Source organism: Primulina tabacum, chromosome 4 (genome assembly GCF_025594145.1).
Source record: "Primulina tabacum isolate GXHZ01 chromosome 4, ASM2559414v2, whole genome shotgun sequence".
NCBI lineage: Eukaryota > Viridiplantae > Streptophyta > Magnoliopsida > Lamiales > Gesneriaceae > Primulina > Primulina tabacum.
This window is the reverse complement of record NC_134553.1, coordinates 48,098,549-48,105,578: the sequence shown is the minus strand read 5'-3', so window position 1 is coordinate 48,105,578 and position 7,030 is coordinate 48,098,549. Positions and strand designations below refer to the sequence as shown.

General features: G+C 46.7%; 1 pseudogene; it reads left to right on the top strand.

Moving 5' to 3' along the window:
• The first annotated feature begins 265 nt into the window (after positions 1-265).
• LOC142542081 (pollen receptor-like kinase 4) lies at positions 266-6,090 on the top strand (annotated as a pseudogene).
• Positions 6,091-7,030: the final 940 nt, after the last annotated feature.

Below are 7,030 nucleotides of genomic sequence, written 5' to 3'. Positions count from 1 at the left end.
CAAAAAAAGTACAATGATTTGAAATAGAACGACATTAACTAAATAATCATAAATCTTAAATTAGATAGCTAATCTTAATTTTGTCTCTTTTGTCGATTGACCAAATGATTGCCCCACGCTTATAATTCCTTATCCTCCTCGTTGACTGCGCCGCCACAGTGGGAAATCCTGACATCCAACTCCTTCTTCTCTTTAAGTCAATTGCTGACCCCAACGGCGCCGTTCTGACATCCTGGAACTCCTCATCCGACCCATGTTCAAGGTCATGGGTTGGGATTTCATGCCTTCGCAACCAGGTTACATGTTTGGTTCTTGAGAATTTCGACTTCAACGGCTCCTCTCCGGGTTCCCTCACTTTTTTGCCTCAGCTCCGGGTTCTAAGCTTGAAGGAAAACGGGTTCTCGGGTCCCATTCCGGATCTCTCAAACCTCACCAGTGTGAAACTGCTCTTTGTTTCTCACAACAAGTTCTCTGGCAGGTTCCCGGTTTCAGTTGCCTCGCTCACGAAACTGTATCCCCTCGATCTGTCTTAGAACAATTTTTGGGGCAGTGTTCCTTTGGTTTTAAACCAGTTGACGCATTTGCTGACATTGAAGCTGGAAGAAAACTCCTTCACGGGTCCTATTTCGGGTTTGAGCCTGCCGAATCTGCAGGATTTTAACGTTTCCGGTAATAGGCTAACGGGGAAGATTCCCGTTTATGTGGCCGGTTTTTCTGCATCATCGTTTTCTATAACCCCGTTCTTTGCGGGCCTCCGTTGGAGAAATGTAAAGTGGTCTCCAGCGACCCAAGCCGCCCCGACGGGGCAATGGCGTCGCCGCTGATCCCAAGGACGACGGTAGCGTCATCTCCAACAGCAATGCTGATGCAAACTAGGCCACCGACTAAATCTAAGAATAATCTTCTGACAAGATCAGCTCGTTGGCCATAACAGCCATAATAGTCGGCGATGTTTTGGTTCTGGGATTGGTTTCCTTGCTTCTGTACTGCTATTTCTGGCGAAATTATTCCCAAAAACTATTATCTGGAAATAATAGTGGGTCGCGGGCGGAGGAAATATTGTACTCCTCGAGTCCATACCCAAATCCCGCACATCAGGGGAACGAGAGGGGCAAAATGGTATTCTTTGCCGAAGAAAGGAGGTTTGAACTGGAGGATTTACTGCGGGCTTCAACCGAAATGCTAGGAAAAGGCGGATTCGGGGAAACATATAAGGCTAATTGGATGATGGGAACGTGGTGGCAGTGACGAGATTGAAAGTTTTGAATGTGAATGGGAAGAAGGAATTTGAGCCGCGAATGGAGATTCTGGGGAGACTTAGGCATTCAAATATGGTGAGCTTGAAGGCCTACTATTTTGCTAGGGATGAGAAGTTGCTTGTTTATGAATACATGCCCAATGGAAACTTGTTTTGGCTTCTCCATGGTAAATTTTGTCAACCTCTCATACAATTTTGAATATGCTGGCTTATAATAAATTTTGGTGAAAAATTTGTATGAATATTATGATGTAACTTGCCTGAGTTGGTGAAAATGCAATTTAGCTATGTTGGTTGGATTTAAACCCGCTTTGCTTTCAGTCAATTAGAGGAAGATGATGATTATCTCTTCAAACTTGTTGGAGACTGAAGAAAATATTTTTGTACCTTGCGAGTTGATCATACTATGTTAATTGTCCCACATCGGTTGGATAAATAATCTGAGAGTAGTATATATGGGCTTGGACAATCCTCCCCTCTTGAGCTAGCTTTTGGGGTTGAGTTAGGTCCAAGTTCCATTCTTGACATGGTATCAGAGCCCGGGTTCCACCGTTATGTGTTGGACTGCCTATAATTATGCCACCCGTTCTGCACATAATTGGGTCATTTGTAAACTCCACACTCCAAATATTCATTCTTGGGAGTGAGAGGAGTGTGTTAATTGTCCCACATCGATTGGATAAATAACCTGAGAGTAGTATATATGGGCTTGGACAATCTCCCCCTTGCGCTAGCTTTTGGGGTTGAGTTAGGTCCAAGTTCCATTCTTAACATACTAGTTAGGCTATTAGTACTATAAAATCATGATCTTGATACCTACGGGTGATAACGCTGTTTGATATTATATATTTTTCATTCGCTCTCGCGTTCTTGAAATTGGCTGTACAAGATAACTGATAATTGCTACACTGTTACGTTTCAGTCTCTATATGCTTTGTACTCAAAATGTTTCCAAATTATCCTATTGTTAGCCTGAACAGTAGGCATTTTTCTGTAGGAAAATATTAAAAAAATTGATTTGAGGGGTTAGTTGTCTTGGTTTATGTTGTTTAGCTATTTTTGTTCTTTCTTCATGGCATATTCTAAGGTTGGTGTTCCACGCTATTGGGCATTGTGGCCTTGTCTGGTACCCTTGATAGCTGAATCTTGCCTTGTTCTTGAAAACGACTGCTGTTTAATTTGGCCCCGGATGGAACATGATACTCACGAGAAATTTAGGGTCCGATTCCAGCAAGCGTCACTAGTACAGATGCAGGGTTTTGAAATTGTCCTGAGCCAGAAATCACGAAGAAGACCGTTAGAAAAGGGCCAGGAGGGTGTCCTGGCATAGCCCCTCCGACGCTCAAGTCAGTGACTGAGGATATATAGGGGGAGCAGCTAAGGGCGCTGCTGAAAACAATATAGTGAATAATCAACTGAACGTTCAAACCTGATATTTATAGGAGAATACCTGGGCCCTTGGTGGGTCTGTCTTCCATTTGGGCTGGGGATGGTGGGCCTGTCTTCCATTTGGGCTGGAGATGGGCCAAGGGTAGTGGGCCCATCCATGGGGTATCACCAGCCTCCCCCTCCGAGTCGAACTGAATCGTAGGTTCAAAGTTCGATTAATTGGGTTGTCCTCGATTTATCAGCAATGAAGGCATACCGTGTTTCGCCACTATAAATAGCAGTCGCCTTCTTATTTCAATCCTGCTCTGAAAGGAAAGATATCGAATCAAATCGCAATCTTGTCCTGAATGGTAAGATTTGGTCTGATCTCCCCTATAAATAGCAGTCGCCTTCTTATTTCAATTTCACTTATCCCCTACATAATTTTTTCTCTGCAATTCATTCATTGATTAACTCTCCCATACTCCACCCTAGTTTCGCCCCTGCCGTGCGCACCCACTTGCCCAGACGAACCGTAGCCATGCGCGCCTACTCGCTCAGCCGAGCCCTCACCGCGCGCACCTACTCGTCCAACCGAGCCTTCGCCTCGCCATCTCCTGCTCGCCTCGCCCCTACACGCCTGCTAGACGCTCGCCCGGCGCGCCCTCGCCCCGCACGAGCGCTCGCCCCCGCCGTGCGCGCCTCGCCCCCGTACGCCTGCCAGACGCCGAGCACCCACACTCGCCCAGTGCCCCACCGCCCGCTCGCCCAAGCGCCACTCCAGGCTCGCCCGACGCCGAGCGCACACGCTCGCCCAGCGCCCACCCCGCCCAAGTGCCTGCTCTCCCGAGCGCCACTCCAGGCTCGCCTGACGCCGAGCGCCCACGCTTGCCCAGCCCCAGCTCGCCCAGCGCCCCCCCCACCCGAGCGCCATTTCAGGCTCGCCCGACGCCGAGCGCCCACGCTCGCCCAGCGCCGTGCCACGCTCGCCTGAGCGCCCCGACAGCCACGCTCGCCCGGCGCGCCCCCGCCCCGCACGAGCGTGCATCACACTTGTGCTCATCACCGGCTCATCCTTGCGGTTTTTTGAGTATTCTTTCACGTCTCTTCCGGGTCAGTTCTCTCCTTTTGCTGTTTGATTATCCATAACACTTATGTCTTCTTCCGATTCCGAGTCTAGTTCCTCGAGTGGTTCCGAGAGGTCTAGTGTGTCTAGTGAATCTAGTGAGTCTAGCCAGAGTAGGATTTCCCTAGTTGATCCTAACTTCACTCTTGATTCTCATGAGGAGGAAGTCGTCACCCACAATCGTCCTGGTAAGGAAGTTCGTCACGTGACCCAACAAATGAACATATCTGAAGCAGACAACTTATGGTACGGTCATTTGTCATCCCACATCCCTCCTGGTAGCGAGTCAAAACTTAGAACTTTGTGGTACATTCCTCCCTCCCACCAAATCATCATTCCTACCTCTAAGGACCGACCTTACTTAGCCCCTAAGGGCTGCTACACCTTCTTTCAGCACCACCTTGATGCTGGTCTTCGTTTTCCCTTGTGCGATTTCTTCCAAGAATTGAGCAAGTACTATCAGGTGCATCTAGGTCTGCTCACTCCCAATGCTCTTCGCTTGATAAGCTGTTTCGCTGTGCTATTCCAGGTCCTAGACCTCCCTTTGAATTGCACCACTTTCTCCTACTTTTTAGTTCTGTCCAGATCAAAAGAAATACCATTTTATGTGACTTCTCGGTCTAACCATAAGCTTTTCGAGGGGGCTCCCAGTCATGTCAAGGACTGGAAAAAATACTTCTTCTTCATCCAGCCACCCGAAGAATTGACTTGTTATACCGATTGGTATCCCACTTTTTCCAAGCCTGAACTTTCCAAGGGTTATAAGAAGGATAAGGAGTATCTGGAAATAATGAGTGTGCTAGGAGATCGATGCTTTAGCATTCCCCAACTTCTATCTGAAGATCTCCCGTGCCATGCCGGGTTAAGTCCCGCGAAAATTAAACTGAAGGAGGACGCGAGTAGATATTCTCATCTTTTCACCCTTTCTGTCTCTCTTTCGCTTATTGTTCTTTTTGACGATATTCTCATTCGGTTCATTGTTTTTATTTGCAGGTGCTAGAATCATGAATGCCGCATTACTTCGCGAGATTGCGAAAAAGAAAGCTGGGAGTTCATCTTCTGCCCCCCAGAAGTCAGTCGTTCCAGCAGTCACGACGGGCACAAAGGGAGATTTTAATGCTGCTGAGAAGAAGGAAACAGGTTCTTGCTTCACCACTGCGAAGAGACCTGCTATATCCTCTACTACTGCGAAGAAGAAGGCATGCTCTTCCTCCTCCGCCCCAAAGCGAGCCTCCTCTCCACCTCCTCCGCCTGGTAAGAAGAAGGCGTCCACTGATCCTAGCCCGTCAGTCCCACCGCACGGTAAGCGCAAGATTTCTGAGATCTCAGTCGTATCGGTCTCTTCTCCAGAAGGGTTCGGGTCAGATGAGGGTCCCCCCCTGAATCGGAGGTACATCCTTTATACACCTCGGATTCGGCCATCGTGGGGCGGGGTCCGACTCACCTGGCTCACAAGATAATGTATCAGATTCCTTCTGATGCGGATGCAGCGTTCATGAATTCACTGGGGTGGTCTGAACTCACTCGCCGGACATGCAGCAGCATCACTGAGGTATATTTCTCCTTCTAGTCTCTAGATTGATGTCCAATACATGTATGATATTTTTTGTCATCTTTTCACTCTTGTCTATTTATTCAGGGAATGATGTACATAGGGGAGTTGGTTGAGCGTGCTAACGCCACTCGATCTACTGCCTGCCAAGACTTACGCGAGGGCAAGGCTCTTCGCGAACAGCTTCAAGTTACTATTGACGAGATGAAGGTGATACATGCTAAGGAGCTCCAAGCTCGAGATGATGAGCTTCTGAAAGAGAAACAGGAGCACCAGCGACGGACAGAGGACCACGCGAAGGAGAGCCAGAGGCTGAAAGGAGAGTTAAAGAATGCTCGAGTTGAAACAGCACAAATCCGTAGAACCTCAAGGACGCTAAGGCTCAACACGCTTCCGAAGCCTCTGCATTCAAGGAATAATTTCTCGAGTCTGAGGAGTTCAATGATATCTGCGTTCCTAAAGCTTGACATTTTCTGGAGGTGGGTTTCGAGGGTGCACTCGGCCTCTTCAAGGCTCAGGGCGATCCTCCGCCTGGCGCCCCTATTGACTTCAACGACATTGAGACTTTCGTAGCGAGTCTCCCCCCCGATTCTTAGACCGAGCTCCTTTACTTTTGTTATTTTTTATTTCTGCAGACATTGTATGCCTACGGGCCATATTCTGTTATTTTGTGCCCTGCCTTACTTTCCGTAGTATTATGCAACTTTTGTGATGTTTACATTTGGTTATTTCCTTTTGCGCACTTTTGGCATGTACGAACTAGCTTTCTGTCGTATTGAGTATTTTGCGTTTTCATTCACTGCTTCTTTTGAATTTATCTTTGATGCCTTTAAACCACTAGGGTGAATAAAATCGACGGGGTACGAACTCCTCTGCTAGGTGATACTTTAGCAGGAAATTGAAAATTTAACACCCTCACCCTCTAACTCCTCTGCTAGGTGATGCCTCAGCAGGAAAGTAAATTTTTTTTCTCTTCTTCTCAACTCTGCTCCTCTGCTAGGTGATGTCTCAGCAGGAAAATAAAAATTTTTTCTCTTCTTCTCAACTCTGCTCCTCTACTAGGCACAGCCTTAGTAGGAAGATTTAAGTTTTCTCCTGCACTCTGCTCATCTACTAAGGGATGCCTTAGTAGAAAATTTTAATTTTTCTCCTGCACTCTGCTCCTCTACCAGGCATAGCCTTAGTAGGAAAATTAAATTTCTCTCCGCCCCAACTCTGCTCCTCTACTAGGCACAGCCTAAGTAGGAAAATAAAAATTTCTCTCCGCCCTAACTCTGCTCCTCTACTAGGCACAGCCTAAGTAGGAAAATAAATTTTTTTCTCTTCTTCCAAACTCTGTTCCTCTACTAGGCGATGCCTTAGTAGGAAAATAAAAATTTCTCCCCGCCCTAACTCTGCTCCTTTACTAGGCACAGCCTAAGTAGGAAAATAAATTTTTTTCTCTTATTCCAAAGTCTGTTCCTCTACTAGGCGATGCCTTAGTAGGAAAATAAATTTTTTTCTCTTCTTCTTAACTCTGCTCCTCTACTAGGCACAGCCTTAGTAGGAAGATTTAATTTTTCTCCTACACTCTGCTCCTCTACTAGGCGATGCCTTAGCAGAAAAATTTAAATCATATCATCCTCATAATACAACAACATCCACGAACTTAATATAAGAATTTGGCTTTATTGAATAACAACCGATTACACAGGACAAATTCAGAAATGAAATACAGCAAAATTCA